We start from the raw sequence: 18,091 nt of genomic DNA on the forward strand, positions 1-18,091 counted from the left end.
CTCTGTATGAATAGTCTCAGACAGAAAAATTGCACATCAACAGGCAAGAAAAGGGAAAACCTTGAACACAGTAAAGGAGTGCAGATGTAAAAAAAGGATAAGCAAAATTCCAACTAGAGCTTAAAGTGCAGTTTTAAGATTTGCCTCTTTTTCCTTGTTTTGGGACAAAAACAAGCTTATGTAAGACTGTGAGGGTGTTTGTTTATGTGTGGAGGTGTATTCAACTTTATGCTATGCTCTTTCCAAAGAAATCACCTAAATTTGATATCTGGTACCTTTGATTTGATGGTCTTCATATCTACTTGCTTTTTCTTTTGCAGCGTTTCCACAGGGATGTTTTCACTGGCATCACTAAGCTTTGATTTAGGCTATTAAATCATATTTTGCTCTCCAATCTATCTACTGACATTGTATTCCTTCTATGGAGATAAAACCTCTGTTATTGTCAAGTGGATCTGAGAGCATTTTCTGCCTTAAGGTGTTTTTCTGTTATACAAGGGAAAGAATGGGATGAAATGAAGATGCTCTTATGGACTCAGGCATTTGATCTGTTTAAAAAAAAAAAAAAAGTAACTAAATGCAAGTGCTAAGCACTTGCTTTACAATACTATCACTTGAACTAAAGCATCCAGATGACACAGGGCTCACTTGTTTTATACCTTATGGGAAAAGAGGCCTAGTTCGAGGTCTGCTTTCAAGACAACGTTGAAAATTGGAGCTAGCATTGTAGAAGTGATGGTCCAACAGAAGCATCAAGCTGGGAGCTAATTGGATAGAGAAGGACTGGCAGGAAACCAGCAGGGAGCTGGGGCTGGGCAAGGTAGATCTCAGGTGGGCAGGGATTGACCTGTAAGTGATGTAAATGCATTACCATGAACAAGAAGGAAGAAGGTTCACATCAGTATAGTTTTTGAAGTAGATACTGCCCTTGAATCTCCTGATGATTCGGGTTTAAAATAGAATTAACAGTGTGCAATAATAGGTGAATGGAACGGTGCTTTCAAATACTTATTTTAGTACCTATGAAGCCATATATTTTAAAGTTACTGCAAAGGGTGTTCTTGCCCAGGTGTTAGCAGGGGCTGCAGGGTGCTGGCCAGTTATAGATGGCTTCAAGAGCTCCATGGCAGTGCAGAGATGAGCCCAGCACCAAGCTGGTGGCACCTCAGGGAAAACAGATTTCCGAAAGGCCAGAGCAGGCACAGGCCGAGGAGGAGGCGTAGGGCAAGGGAGAAGCAGCAGAGGGCCCAGGCCCCAGGAGGGGCTCCAGGCCCACAGGCAGCAGGGATTCCCCAGCAGCCCTGCAGAGCCCCCGCTGGAGCAGATCTCCACCCTGCAGCCCGGGAAGGGCCCACACCACAGCAGGGGGACATTTCCTGAGGGAGCTGCGGCCCTAGGGAGCCCCCGCAGGAGCAGGGTGTTCTTGAAGGGCTGCAGCCTGGGGCAGGGCCCCCTGTGGAGTGGGAGGAAGGGATGGCCAACAGGGGCTGGTGGGCTGAGAGCATCCCATCCCATCCCATCCCATCCCATCCCATCCCATCCCATCCCATCCCATCCCATCCCATCCCATCCCATCCCATCCCATCCTTGTGCTGCTGGAGGAGAGGAGGTGGGAGTGAGGTGATGAAGATGGGCCTGGGGAAGAGGCAGGTGTTGTGGAAATTTCACTTTATCTTTCTTACCAACCAAATCTATTTTAACTGACAATAAATTATGTTAATTTTCCTGAGGTTGAATGTGTTCTCATGATGGTAACTGGTAAGTTATCTCCCTGTCTTCACCCTGACCAATGTGCATTTCTATCTTGTTTTGTCCTCCTGTCCAGTTAAAGAAGGGGGGTGAGAGAGTGGTTGGGTGGAAGTTTGACCCTTAGCCAAGGTTAAGCCACCATAGTCAGATCAGAAAATTCTTATGAAGATTTCCTGAAACAATCTTTGCAATCATGCACTGAAGTCCATGCAGCAAACCATCTCTTTAGATTGGCTACATCTCTTAAAAGGACAGGCCCCTTTTCACCTACATAGACTTTCCTGGCCTGTTTTTACTGCTGAATTCTAAAATTATAAATTAAGTGACATCACACCTCTGATTGAAGTGTGCTTCCTGCTATCTTACTGAGTGTCAGAATATTGCTCTGATTATCAGTTTTCGCTGGAATAAACTTGTCCTGGCCACCACATTTCCATTTTCCAAAGTAGATTGTGTAGTTTACATGAATATCCTTTGAATATCCAACAGTGATAGATGCAAGAGTTGGATACCTTCCAGTCCCTAAACACCATATTTGGAGGTATGAAGTGCCCTGATTTTTGGTGATTACAGTGAAACTGAAAATCACACTTAATTCAAGCCAGAGAAGGGCTATAGGTTTACTAAGTCCAAAACAGATGAATTAAAAAAAAATTATAGAAGTGAAAAGAAGGAAAGAGAGAACCTGAAGGCTACAGAAAACCTTTAACCATTTCTCTTGCCTGTATGGTTTGGTTCATACACTGACAGACTGTCTTCTGCTTCGATGGCAGAAAAATTCAGCTCTCAACAACACCTGAACTGTAAGATTGCCTACACAAAACAAATCCAAACATTTATAACACCTTAATTTTAATTATTCTGATCCATCTGTTTTTATAATTTGTAATTCCTCAACCACATCTTTGACCCAAGAAAAAAGAGGAACCGGCAATTCTTCATTACGCTTACTTGAAGATACTAATTCCTGTGGATCTGGCACAAATAGTCTTACCCACATTGCCAGAATGCTTACAAGAATTTTGTTTGTCCAAACTTTTAACAAGTCATTAATGCACAGTGAAGCATGATGCCCTTTTCTAGTGGGTAAGGAAATCTCACACCTCAGACTTATGGCTTTTCAAAGTCAGCTTTAATATTTCACATATTACATCTACACCAATATTTTTTATGGAGACAGGCACACGAGCTAAATGCATATTATTACTGGCATTTCCCTGAGACCATATATTAAGGTTTTCAAGGACTTTGGGGAATTAAGCTTTCATCCATTTCGAAAGATAACATCACATCCTGCCAGAGCAGATCTCTGAAGAGAGAGAACAAAAGAAAGATGGCAGGACAGTGCACTCATGACTGTTGTATATAGCATCAGCAGCCTTTGCTGAACTTGTGTTCGTCATAAAGCTGCACTTGGAACCATAAAGAACCTAGGCCTGCAGACTGAATGTAATACTAAACCATTTCTAAGAGCAGTTTGCTCTTAGGCTTTGCTGCCAGTCCGGTGGTTAGAGCACAGCCTGTTGCATTACCACAGTGATCACAACATTTGCCTTCTCCACAGCATCTGTTCAGAATGACGTTTTCCCAGGCTGTATGTACTATTAATATATTATTTAACAAACACTTGAAGGGGTGTGATGGTGTCAGGAACATTTTGGATAACAACTCTTATTCCTCCCACTCTGCTGTCACTTCATTTGTTTTCTGCAAGGGTATTTCTCAACTCTGAATTTGATCCCTGATATCTATGAAATGAAGGAAAAAGCATATATAAATATATATATATTTTTTTTTCCTTGTTTTAAATTAAGAATAAGTAAATGGTTCACACTAAATCAATAAATCTTCCTCAAACCCAAACCGCTTTTCTTTCCATTTGGAGTAATTCTAATTTTAGTTACAGCTCAAACTAATTAGGTTATTTATTTTAATAGCTTAATCAAAAATCAACACGAAGAATAAAGAAGTCTATTGACTTTACCCTTCATTCCCGTGAGCTTCTGCACTATACATTGTCACAACAACACAAGATAAATCAACCTTGCTCAACAAAATAGTGAGCTCAACAAAACACACTCATACTCTGAGATGTCCACCTAAGCTTTTAAAGTCAATAGAAAAAGGCACTTCCACAAGACTACTTGCCCCTTTTCCACCTTACCATCATGTCTTTTAGGGTTGGATCAATTATTTTCAGAAATAACCTCTCTCTTTCTTGACTGCTGAAGAAGATGAAATTTGATGTCCAACTTCTGGATGGATAAAGCTGGAAACTGATTCTCACCTACCTAAAATGTGAAAAAAATTTGTGAAGGCAACTGCATTCTCAGCACTTGTAAATTTATTTAATATTCACAGTGTTTCTTTACCCACCTACAGTATCATTATCCACCACTTTCTTTTGCCAGGCAGCATTCCTAAAAAGATACACATTCCCTGTCCTTAAGAGTTTACATACTTAAATAACCAATGCAGATTTCCAGCTGAAGAACAGGAAGAAACCACAAGTCAAGTATCAAATGCAGAGGATTATTAGAAAGCAAAGATTTAAAACCTACAGAAAGCACAGTGAGAAGATGGATAGGAAGGAGAAGAATGGAAAAGGTGGGAGATTACAAGGAATCATAGAATCATAGAAATATTAGGTTTGGAAAAGATGTCGAGGATCATATAGTCCAACCATCCCCCTACCAGCAGTATCACCCACTAAACCATGTCCCTAAGCACCACATTCAACCTTTACATAAACACCCCCAGTGATGGTGACTCTACCACCTCCCTGGGCAACCCATTCCAATGCCTGACTGTTCTTTCTGAGAATATCTCCTAATTTCCCATCTAAACAACCCTCCCCTGGCACAACTTGAGGCACTTGGTTTCTATAGGTGGAGGAAATTTGTTAAAGCCCCAGAAAGATGAGGTAATAAGCCATCAAGATAAAAGAAAAAACAGGGAAAGGAGGAGACCAAGGAACATAAAACACTGCTTCCTTCATAGGAGAGAAGTAGCAGGCCCATAGGTATGTCACCTTTTTCACACTTCATTTCATTTTTATCCCAGATGAAATGCAGCTATGACAGCCTATTTACTGCACTTGAGAACTTGTAAGGTTTTTTTTTTTTTTTTTTTTTTTTTTTTTAACTTTTCCCTTCAGAGACTTTAGCTTAAAGTTATACAAGAAGGATACAAAAAAAGCCTTCGGTTTAAACATTTCCCTGTTTTTTATCTGCTGTATAGATTGGTTAAAAATAACTTTAAGTTCCTTTGCTTTTTCTTTAATCTCAGTTATGACCCTTCTCTTGACATTATTTTATTGGGTCCTCTTTTTTTTCTTTCTTTTTTTTTCATCTTTCTTTTTTTTTTTTTTTTTTTTTTTTAATTCTTTTTTCTTTCTCTCTTCCTGTTATGGATAACATCTTGGTGTTATTATCATTTACTTCACCACTATTCCAAGCTTCTCTTGGCTTTCTTTATTTCCGATTTACACCAGACCTGGCATCTGTCTTATTTGGACAAGATCTGTCTTATATTGTGTTATTTACACAAGATTCCCATATGTTTTTTAAGAAGGCTTCTTTAGCCTCTGAAAATGTGCTCATTTTTCTGCTTAATGATATGGGTTTCCTTTTTTCTCTTGGTATTCGTTGTCTCTGGAATTGGTTCTTACACACTTTCTATGTCAAATTTGTAGAGTGTAGGGTGTTCCTTTTGTATTACATTCTTCAGCATGCTGTTAACCTTTTCTATCAGCACTTAGAGTTTGCCCTTTCACAGTTCGTTGTCACAACATTTGCCTTCTGGGAGATACTCTTAGCTGTAATATCAAATCTAATTTTGTCCTGATGCCCAATGGAACCTATGTAACCTTTGTAGATAGGTATAATAAATATGATTTTACCAGAACTGAATGCAAGGGATTAAACTCTACATTTTACAGCCATTGCCATTACTGACAAATGCTCCTTCCAACCTGACTCCTTTTTTTCTCAGTTAAGGTGATGACTTGCAGAGCTTTGGTTCTATCTGGAAGATGACTTCTGAATTCATGCAATACTGTGACTGCTGATTTGATGTTAATTCTGATATTGCTTAAGCTTGGTTGAACAAAACAACTCAAATCAAATACAAAAATGTTGTTGAATGTGTGTGTCACATAGATAAAAATTGCAGAGACCATGAGGAGCAACTAATAGTATACAAAAACACAGATGATACAGAAAGGCAGATACAGAGATTTATTTATCAGGTAGAGGTAGTAAATAAATAAAACTTCTCTTCACATCTGAATGTATACCTTATAGAAGGTGGGGGTGTAAAGGGTATTAGAAAAAGAGACATAAATGTGTACCTAACACATATGTTTTAGCCCAATTTATAATTTGTAAACAGCTTTTCTGAGTTCATTCATGCTTCTCCTGATCCACATATCAATGTGAAACAACCTTCTAGCCTTTTGTACCTTTTGTTATCATTTTATTTTTGTCTATAAAGATATTGTTATTGGAAATGTTGGGAAATGCAGTCATTAAGTACAGCATTGGCTCCAGGAGGGGGGTTGATAGGAAAATATGATCACTGAGCTATTTACAGGAATTGAAAGTTGAAGCTCAGATGAGAAATATGAGCAGGAGTGGTAAAAAGGAGGGGTTCACAACTATTACCATTACCCTGAATGGATGTGCTGGAAAAAGTGAAAAACAAACAGGATAAATTACATAAATATCCACCAGCTGATACTTCTTTGTATTCCTAAATGATATACAGAGTTTTTGAGAAGAGGAAAGACCCTAAGTATCAGTTAGTGTTAAGGTAAAGAAGAGAAAAATATTTATTTCAACAAGCTTAATCTTCAAATAAAATGAGAGATAACAAGGTAGATAAAACAAGATGCTGGAGTGAAGTTGAGGACTATAAATAAGAGATATTATTGGGGATGCTGGGTTAAGAACTGACCACTGCCTTCACACTTCACATTTCTTTCTTTTTAAAGCAAGTCTTCTGTGAAATTTTTAGGACTCTGGAATTCTTTGTTGTTTTTTTTTGTTTGTTTGTTTGTTTGTTTGTTTTCCCTGTTTGACTTCAGAATTTCTATTGAAACTGTAAAAATTGAGCTTGCAGTTGTTATTAACTGTGTTGCAGCCCATGAGTGGATATCAATGAAATCACTTACAGTTACCTTTTTTCTTAATTTGTCAGACTGTTACACTTTACTAATATATTTACCTACCAATGTTGTAGGTACTCCAGCTGGGGAAACAGAAATTCAGAAACACGAAATTCAGACACACCAGTTTTTGTCCTGCAGCTTGTGTACATGAATATGCTGGTAGAAATGCTGTGGGAATTGCCTATCTGTTGCCTTGTCCTTCTGAAACTTTGGAGGCTTGCAAAGAACTGCCCCAGGAGTGTCAAAGCTATCATACAATTCACAAAGGGTGAAATATTCATGCCTGAAACCTGAATCTCTTGAGATGGCATGATGCAGAACATTTTCTGGGTTCTGCCAAATATAATGTTAGGCCATACAATAATATCTACTTAGAATCTATAATTTCATGTAAGTTATTATTTTCCAGAACCCTTCTTATTCACTTAAAATATCAGAACAATTTATCTACATGTACTCTATTTTTAGTTTAGCATTTTTGGTATCTCTCTTGCCACTTCAGTAAATGAAGGAAGAGTGGACATTTGTGTTAAGTTGACAAAGTCAGCAGTGTCACTTAGGCCAGCCTGACTTTGGAAGCATTTATCGGTCAAACAGCCTGCATGACTGAACTTGTCTTACCTTCCAGATTAAACTTGCTCCCAAAACCCCTGGAACCAAGTTGAGTTCTCTCACAGAAAAACAGTAAGCTCTGGAAGAGTGAAACTCAGTAGAAGTCTTGGGAGAAAAAAAAAATAATAAAAATAAATAAATAAATAAATAAATATGCAAAGATACTGTTGGATCATCTTACAGTGGCCTCGGCTACTGAGCCCTAAATGCCTGCTAAAGCATCTAGATTGCCTGAAATATCTGTATCACAGGAGGCAGAGAAGACTGTCACTTTGTTGTATTGTGCATCCATTTACAGGCATTTTCCTTCACCGTAATGCTAAGAGCAGGAAAGGTTGTTAACAGATGCCAGAAAATGTGAATTCAATTACAGCATGTTGCAAAATCCACAGATGTTAAGTAGATTTACAAGGTACAAATATATATTTAGTCCAAGTAACAATGATGGATATAATTACGATTTTATAGCATGAATGACATAAAGAAGTTACTTTTTTGTTGTTGTCGTTTGGCTTTCACGTTCAGAATCAAAACCGACTGAACATGAGTGATAAACAGAGGTCACTGAGGCTCATATACAAGAAATTTTACATGAGAAACTATACTTCAACTCCCACACATTTACACATTTTTAGGAAGTATTGGAATGATTTTGAAAAGTCAATGATTAAAAGGGTACAATTTGAAAAAAAAAAAAAAAAAAAAAAAAAGAGAAAAAAAAAACAACTGTTTTATTCAAAAATGTAATTATTTAAAATTGTAACTGCTACCAGCTGGAATTGCAGGCAACAGAGACCATAAAGTATCTATTCTGTTTTTCTTATATCATGAGTACCTCTGTATGTTTTTTTAAGAATAGGAAAGAAATTTGGCTCTTGGACTCAAATACTCAAATTAAACAGTAATTTTCACCCACATATATCCTCAGGCAGCATGATGAACTTAGTCAACAGCAAAGTTCTCTCTAACCTTTTCAGGGCCACATTTTTTTAAACAATAAACCGGTCCAGGCCATGTGGAGCAGTACTGACTGGAAAAAGAACATTATGTTATCAAAAGAACATTATGTCACAGCATCACAGTAACACTAAATATTATGTTCCTGTTTCATTGGCACAACTTCACAGCCCAGTTGTCTTCATGACCTTTGAGGGACAACATAATGACAACTTTTTAACTGTTTTCTCTGTTCATAGAGATAACGAACCCATGAGCTTATTAGCATATGTAGCAAGAGAGTATTGCCTCAGATACTGGCGATCTCAGTCTGCCCTGAGACCGTGGGGGATGCCTGCACTCATCTGCCAAGTTTAGATAGCGTATGTATGAAATATGTAGACATGGAGAGATTAGGAAAGTTTGAACATAAATCCTGTTGAATTAAAGCCCTTACATACCCTTAATACAGAGATCAGCCCATGTTGAATAAAAAATTACCTAATAGCAATGTGCTCAGATGTATATCTCTCCCCTTTCTTCCCAATACAGTATATGTCTCATCTTGTAGTGCCTTTACGTTCCTGGCACTGGACATAAAAATGCAAGCCATAGTCCTTGCACAGTGCAGACAGGAATGGTCTGAGATATTGTTTTCCTGCACTTGGCCATTCAAATTCACAGGGTCATACCAAGTTGCAAGTGTGGTTTCTGCAAGGCTTCTGCACTGAAGTTTGTTATTCTTGCTGTGCCTGGGCTTATCTAGCCTATCTCTCAAGCTTTGGTTTAGATTACAGCAATTCCTGATGAGCAAGTAACTTTTGCCTCATTTGTCTTAGCTTTGCTTTGTGTAACTGCATTGTAAAGGCTATTGCTAAAATTATTTTGACATCTTATATGTAAGTGACTGTAGTGGGTTTACGTGGCAAGGTTTTGGTGGCAGGGGGCTATAGGGGTGGTTTCGGTGAGAAAGATCTAGAAGCTGCCCCATGTTTGGGAAGGGCCCCATTGTTTTCCAGGTCTGAGCCAATAAGCGATGTTGTTTGCGCCTCTGTGAGAGCATATTTAAGACAGGGAAAAAAACGCTGCGCCAGACAGCAGCCGGGAGAGTCAAGGGAGTGAGGAACAGCACCAAGGTCAGTGTACAAGGAGGGGGAGAGGTGCTCCAGGCGCTGGAGCAGAAGTCCCCTGCGGCCTGTGGTGAGGACCATGGTGAAGCAGGATGTCCCCCTGCAGCCCATGGAGTACCACGGTGGAGCAGGGTTCCACGCTGCAGCCCGTGGAGGAGACCACGGTGGAGCAGGTGGCCCTGCACCGACGGAGGCTGCCGCCTGTGGAAGACCCCTGCCGGAGCAGATTCTGGGCTGGACCTGTAGCCCGTGGAGAGGAGCCCACGCAGGAGCAGGTGATCTGGCAGGAGCTGCTGCCCGTAGGGGAGCCAGGTTGGAGCAGTTTTCTCCTGAGGGATGGACCCCGTGGTACGGACCCATATCTGGAGCAGTTCTGGAAGAGCTGCTGCCTGTGGGAAGCCCACGCTGGATCAGTTCATCAAGGACTGCATCCCGTGGGTGGGACCCCACAGCACAAGGGACGAGAGTGACCGAGAAGGAGCGGCAGAGAAGAAGTGCTGTAGACTGACCATAACCCCCATTCCCCCGTTCCCCTGCGCCGCTCGGGGGGAGGAGGTGGAAGAGGGTGGATGGGGGGGGAAGGTGCTTTTGGTTTGCTTTTTCCTTTGTTTTCTCACTTCTCTCGCTTGTTAGTAATAGGCAATAAATCTTACTATCTCCTTATGCCGAGTCTGTTTTGCCCGTTACAATAATTATTGCGTGATTTTCTCGTCCTTATCTCAATCCTTGAGCCCTTTTCACATATTTTCTCCCCATTCCTCTTTGAGGAGGGGGAGTGAGAGAGCGGCTGTGGTGGAGCTCGGCTGCCCACTCGAGCGGAACCACGACAGTGACAGGCAGTGTTAACAAATATTTTATCTCTTCAGAATGAACTATTTATGACTCTAGAATAATGACGTGGTACAGAGGAGTGCAAGTGTAAAAGAAAGAATATGGGTTTTGAAAGAACAAACAATGTGCAACGCCAGATGCCCTAAAGTTATAAACAACCTAGCAGCATTCAGGTACTGATTGCTAAGGGACTGCAACTTTAGGAACTAAAAAAAGTTTTTAGGAACTAAGAAAACATGCAATATAAAGTAAATTCAGAGGTAATGTGGAACTGTTGACCAGTGAAGACAGGATACAGAACACATTAGAAATATAAAAATTGCCTTAATTCCACCCTAGGATGAGAAGAAAGAAGCTCCCAGCATCTAGATCACAGTCTTTTGGCAAATAATTTTGTGCTCTGAGGACTTGATGCAACGCACCCGACTTCTATTTTTCTCATGGAAAATTTCAGCCATTGACTCTAGGACCCAGAAGAACAATGAAAGATTGAGCATAACTTCATAGAAGGGTGGTGTTAGGAAAATGTGTATAATATTCTTAATTATTTTATATTAAGACTTTCCTGGACTAATTAGATAATTTGTAGATAATTTCTACATCTCTGAGTCTCTGAGGTCTCTGGGTGTCAGTATCACTAGGCCAATAACAAGTATTTGCTCTGCTTCTATTAGATTTATTTATTTATTTATTTATTTTCTTTAATAAGCAAGCAATGAATTCTCAGTTTTGCATATAAACTGGGTTTCTTTTTTTACATAACCAGGTTTCTAGTATAACAGCTGAAGTTTACACAGAGTCAAATTGCAGTAAGTTGTGTTGTGAGTATGTCGCCTAATTAAAGCTAGAAAGCAGCTTGTCCTTTGCTCTCCAAGATCCATTCAAGAGCTGAGTGTCAAACTTGTCTAAATCAAACCACAACGAATACAGTATGATATGTCTGAAGGGTAGATACAGAAAACACATGACGATCAATGTCTCTTCTAGCTAGGAACCGTAAGTTTCAAAAGATTTTTCACTTCACCAGTATAATTTATATTTTACTATTTAAAATAAGTTGGCTTCTTTCTATTAACAAAGGAGGCACAAGAGAAGAGTGCTTGAACTTTGACAAGGTCAAAAGATCCTTAAAATGATGAGTCCTGGCTTAAAAATACAACTTTTATTAGATAATGTTTTATTTTACCAATGTTCTGAAATTTCTGAAGAATTTCAGAGAAAAAAAAAATACTGTGAGAGGAACACTCTACAAGTCTCTGAAATCCTGAAGCAGGCCCATAGATGATTACTAATCCATATGAAGGCACACAATGTAAAAGCAGTAATAATTAATGACGTTTAAAAAAAGCTTTGACCCCGTCTTGGTTCTCTAATTTGTTCAGAATAACTGTTGTTCCAATTATAAAATAGAATGTCAGATTAGACATCAACATTGGAGGTGAGCTAGGAATTTGACCATACAGACAACATCAGTCTTCCAACTAAATCAATAAAATATATTAAATAAAGTACAGATGGTCCAGTAAATACTGCCAAGCAAATACATCTTAATACTAATTAATCAAAAACAGAAGTTATGAAAATGAACTTAATCACCAATAATTTCATCTGCCTGGCAAATTAAGCCTTGAAAATTGTTAATATTTTTACATCCTGGAGCCGTGCCATTGTAACACAGGTGACTGCAGCTTTTGAGGCCTAGAACAAGCAAACTCTATATTTAGCAAATTAGTAATTGTAGCCTTGGTGTCCTTCTGTTCCTAGCAGGCAGCCTGTGGGCAAACCAAACACATGCTTTTTTGCAGGTGTGCTAACCTGCTATGCATCTCTAACAACATGCCTTTGGGTGGCCCTGAAATATGTAAGTTTGGGGGGCATGTTGGATAAGTCTAATTTTAAGGATAGACAAAATATGGAAGAGGTTATAATTCAAACACTGCTACCTAGTCATATAAGAAAGATAAAAAGACAGACATAGTCCCTCTGTCTCTCTGGAAAATAAGACTGACTACTGAAATACATGAATTCTTTGGTGAATTCAGGTCAAGGACAGTAAGTTCTCCCTATAGGACGTATGGAATGATCATCTCAGGAATGCTTAAAATGTTATCATGTAAATAAGAAAAGTAACTCTCTGTTACATCAAGTAACACACAAACTGAGTACCTTCTCAAGTAGGAAAGCATTGTGAGCAGAAAGCCCTGTTTAATCACCTTTGAAGCCCCTCCCTTATAGGACAGCTAATCTACAAATCACATAAACTGTCTGTGAATACAATTGACTATTGGCTCTGTTGGATAAAAGTTAGATAAGCAGTGGCAGGTTAATTGTAGTGGGCTTCCCTGGATTTTTTTACCTAATAGCAGAAAAGTTTGGTAATAGAGCTGCTGAGAGATAGACTGTTTGTTTGCTTTTTAAGGATGTACCTGAGTCATCCTCAGCATTACAAAGCAAAATTGGAGAGCACTTCCCTCTTACTTTCTTGCACCCACAGATGTCCATTATGACTTCAGTTGCTTCCTCCCCTTCCTGTCTAGTTAGGTCTGGAAGAAGAAAGAAGTTCTGTGTACCCCATTTGCAAACTTCTCTCAGACCATTTTGTTCCTGGAAATAGCAGGGTACGAGACTGGTTGATTTTGAGTCTAGACTAGCTTTTAGCAAATGAAGACTGCCTTCCTAAATGGTACCAATCAGGAGAGGGGAAAAGGAGATGATTAGAACTGACAACTAAATGTTATTATTTTTCATCTCCATTGCAAGTTTTGGCTTTTCTATCATAAACCACTTCATGGTGTACCTCTACATTATTGAGTGGGATATATATAGTACAGTGGGATATAACATAGTACAGCTTGTCTCTATCTTTGCATCTCTGGACCACCCATAAGAAGATTGCCAAGTATGTAAAAACATCCCCTTTACAGGTCTTTTTTATGGCAGGGTAAAACTCAATATAGCACCTGTGACTGGTTGCTCACTTTGTGAAGCTTCAGTAGCTTTCTGGAGTAAAATGCTTCAATGAACCTGCTCCATTGACCATGCTAATGCTAAAATTAGGTATATTTTTGTTTATATAACTTTCAGAATAGCTTATCCCAGAAAACCTGGAGAGAGGTTTGACACCGAAGTCAGATATTTAACTTTGGAATCTGTGTTGATGCATTTTTTTTTATAGTGAACCTTGAAATACAGCAGAGAGGTGTAATACGGAAATGTTGCTTTGATAGGTTTCATATCCTGAAGAGAATAAGACGTTCTGTCCCTAGTGAAAACATCTCTTTAAAAGGGCTAATGGCCAAATTTTAGCTCTTCAGAAATCTTAAATAAATTTAATATTTTAAAGTTGGGCAGAATTCTAAAATAACTGTCATTTTGTTCTAAGTAACAGCATATGACTGCTTCTTGCAGTATTAACATTTCATGGATGTTGGTAAGTTCTCGGTCCCTGATGGACAAGCTGCCAATGTCCTTTCTTTTGTGAGTTTCTTTTTTCACAAGTTCTGCATCTCCATGGTCTTATGAAATTTGAACAATAGCTGGAACGTGTCAAAGCAAATAATACTTTCATCTTGGATTTTGCTGGGTAAAAATCTTAAATTTTACAGAAAAACAAAATAAAACAAAACAAAAAACTATTACATAGCCATGAAAATACTTTAAGTGGGGAAAACAAACAAACAAACAAAAAAAAAATCAAACCAGTATTGTCAGCAACATTACTTCCAAAGCTATGTCAAAATGTTTCTGAGTAAACTTAATAAATAACAATATGAGACATGAAACTGATACTTTAGCTGCTTGGTGACTGCAAAAATGATATTCTAGCTTGACCTGTCTTCTTTTGGAGACTGAAGAATAATTGAAATGATTTACTGAAATATGTATATATATATATATATATATATATATATATAAATTTAGTATGTCTGGTCTGGCAGATTTTTTATTTATTTATTTATTTTTAATATTGTGATATTAAACCAAACGTGCTGGTAGGAATGATATAATGTTCGATTCATCTACAGATTAGACTTACGTATGTTTGTATTTGTGTTGCAGAAGAACTTGAGCAACTGAGGAATGACTCAGAGTATTTACTTTGGTAGTGACAAGAAGGCAGAGATAGGATTTAGGGAGCTAAATCCAAGAAAATATTCCTGAGAAAAAAGCTGGAATTAACCCAAAAGTTTGGGGCATTAGCTCCTGCACTTTTCTCAAGTTTCTTATTGTTATTTTTGCTGGTTTTATTGGATTTCCCAAGTAAATCCAATACAAAATGCCAGTTCCTCTCATTTTAAGGCAACATCTTACTAGAGTTAACATTTTCTGCATTTTCTTCCCTCATCATGGCTGTGGCATTCATGCCTGTGCAGTGGCTTGCTCTCATCAGAAGCTGCACTCTGAACTTTTCAGACATTTCTGTAATTTTGTCTGGTCTATTGTCACGCTGCCTGAGGTAAACACTGACGTGGGCACAAAAGACCAGGCCAACATCAGAATGAAGCAGCAAACAGCAGTGTGGTTTGAGTTCTCCCATGACAAAACACAGCCCCCAGGCCTCAAGGGATTGGTTGCTATCGGCTGCCTCCTTGAGGACCCCAGCTGCCCTGGTGAGCCTGCAGCATAGCCAAACAAGTACCTATGAGTGTGTTTCTGAGTATTTTCCTCCAAATCCTGCACATTTCCCTCCTTCCTTTGATGAATTGGTCTCAATATATATATCAATTGTATTCATGTATATTGAGATGATATATTAGAGGAGAGAAGGGCTTTCGTTTTAATAAGTTGAATTGTGGTATTTAAGACTGCATTAAAATAATTTCAATTATTTTATTCAAAAATGCCTTATAAACATTGAACTAGGTTTACAAGTGAAAAAAAATTGCTTAAAAATTGTTACAGCATTATTTTCTCTTGAAGATTCTACATTGACCGCTGGTGAGAAGAACAGAACAACTTTTTGTCATGGAAACCATTTCCTGAATTGTCTTCATGCCTCTTCTTCAAGAGAGTTCTATACTAACAGCTGTAACTGTGAACATATCTTTAAAACCAAATAAAACATATTTTCCTTTCTATTTTTTCCTTTGTTCTGACATTACATCATTTTGCAATCTTAAATCATGACATGCTTTATTTTCAAGAATGCTGGCATGCATCTTGTCCTACAAAGGCTTTGACCTTCTGTAGTCTGCACAAGATGTTCTCTAGATGAGGCAGGGCCCTTTTTCGCAGAATCACAGAATGGATGAGTTTGGAAAGGATTCTGGAGGTCATCAACAGCCCTGCTGAAGTAAGGACATCCCTAATTCCACACTTATGAAGAGAATTAGTCTTATTATTCTTACCCAGCTGCCAATTTTCATAAAATTCATAAACACCATTGGAAACAAAAAGGTTGGTGTTAATGAGGCAGTTTATTGTTTTTCACTCACACTTGAATTGACAGCTACATACTTTACTTATCATGAAAACCAACCTGGGATGCTAGACTTTTAACTGGTATGTAAACCCTGCAACTCTTAGTCACATATAATGAATGATCTTTATTTATCCAATTAGCTATACTGACTTCAGTGAAGGTACTCATGTGTAAGAAGTGGTCCTGTAAAATAGATTTCCAGAAAAAAAGTGTAGCATCCTTGTGGTTTCCTCTTTGTTGTGAGAATTGTCTCTTTCATTTTCAGTTATTTTAGATAATTTTTTAAAGGGTTCAGAGAGTTTCCCAGTAATAACATTGTCTAGTTTTTTTTATATATAGTTTCTTTCATTGAAGGAAGAAATCAGTGTGTGTAAGCATCATGCATATCCAATTTCCTGGGAGTAATTAAACATATAGATTCACTGTCTGCCTGACACGACACAGTGATATCCAGGAAAGGTCGTCTGCAAGAATTTAACACAGCTAACAGCAGAGCTTACACTGAAGGTGCTTGGTCCCAGAAGCAAAAGCTAGTTCTGTAGTGCTGAAAGAAACCATAATTTAGCAGACATATTTAGTCGTCTGTATCAGTCATTAAGACAGAAGTGGCAACGTACAGCAGCAGATAATAACTAAGGAGACAGTTCGACACAAACAGTCTCACTGGCAAGGGAACAGTCACAAGCTGATAATATGGAATTTGAGGAGAAAGTACAACCAAAATGGGAAGTGTAGTTCTGTAGGAGGCAAAGTCAAAACTGATTCCTTGTTATGTGTCAAGCTAGTGATTTTTGTTGTCATCACTATTTCATTCACTGAACACTTGCAATATTAAATGACAAGAATGGTAATCAAATTCAAAACTAAATACCGAAATTGAGACTTAGTAGTGTGTGCTGAGGGAAGAATAAGATGAATAAAGCCTTTGAAAGTGAAATACTACTGCAGAATACATATACATCCAGTCAGCTCAGACTCAGCACCTGGGAGCAATATGCCTGGACAAAAACAAAGGTCCTTCTGTGACCCTCTTTGTCAAATAAACACAACGACCTTTAAATTCAGATCCCTCCTAAAAAGAATGTTAACACAAGCAGGTATTTTCCTCACAGGCTCCAACTACTACCCCATTAACTATAACCACAATGAAACATGTTGTTCACCCCACAGGAGATACGTGCAAATATAAAATGCAAGTCATTCTTAAATTTGTTATGAGGCTGCTTTTGAAACTGAATCAAGTGTTATATAATCTTGCCAAGATGGAAAGCTGAGGAACTCATGGAGAGGGTTGAATGTTTAGTTTAAGTCCAAGAATGCCCTGAAAAGCTGTGACCTTCAAATACAAGTTTCACATTGGTAGTTTATCTTTGCCTACTGTAAAAATGTCCTTGAACTAGGAGAGGTGCAGTTCAGCTCCCTGCAAAAGGGTGAACAGGGGCTATGTCTAGAACTAGTGTTTGGTTATAAAGGGGGAACAGGCTCAAGACTTCCTGTTCCGAAGAGTTGGACCTATACTTTAATAAGTTTTTCTTTATTCTCCCTACAAAATATATGAGTGCTGTGCAATATAAGTCATTTTCTTACATGAGTTTGTTCTCTCAAATAATGGTAGAACAAAAAGGTATGTCAGTATGGCTGTTGCATAGGTCTCCTGCAAATCTATAGTCTCAGATACCAATATCCTTTGAGCAGAGAAGGCCTTCCTTATATCTACCTGAAGACAGAAGGAAAACCTAGGTTTATACCTTATTCCCAATTCCCATTAACTATAGCAGAGTGCTCCTATCACTGTAAATTTTGTTCTTCTACTCCAATGATACAGTTGCATCCAGAGTATGTGGACAGTGACTGTTGTTTGCCATGATGCATATTTCAGTGATGTACAGCTATTCAGTAAAACTCACATGTCACTTGATAGTAACGCCTTGCCATTACTGGGCATCTTTGAACTAATTCTGTCCTTCAAAGTAAAATTAATCAGTCCTGCCTGACCTGAACCTCTGCTGAACAGGTTTGTTGGTACAGTGCTTTTGCTAAGACTTTGACTTGAAATATGTATATTTACAGGTCACAGGATCCTAGAATGGCTTGGATTGGAAGGGACCTTAAAGATCACCTAGTTCCAACTCCCCTACCCTGGGCAGGGACACCACCTCCCACTATACAAGGTTGCTCAAAACCCCATCCAGCCTGGCCTTGAACGCTTCCATGGATGGGGTATCCACAGCTTCTCGGAGC

The 18,091-nt window shown here is 38.6% G+C and overlaps 1 long non-coding RNA gene across 1 annotated transcript in view; it reads left to right on the plus strand.

Moving 5' to 3' along the window:
* The window catches only part of LOC311431503, a 37,650-nt gene extending 27,390 nt beyond the window's left edge, over nt 1-10,260 (plus strand). The window contains exon 2 of the long non-coding RNA XR_014689495.1: nt 9,771-10,260. This is a non-coding gene — a long non-coding RNA (uncharacterized lncRNA). The remainder of the gene's footprint in view (nt 1-9,770) is intronic.
* Nucleotides 10,261-18,091: the final 7,831 nt, after the last annotated feature.

Source organism: Aythya ferina (assembly GCF_964211825.1).
Source record: "Aythya ferina genome assembly, chromosome: 2".
Lineage (NCBI taxonomy): Eukaryota > Metazoa > Chordata > Aves > Anseriformes > Anatidae > Aythya > Aythya ferina.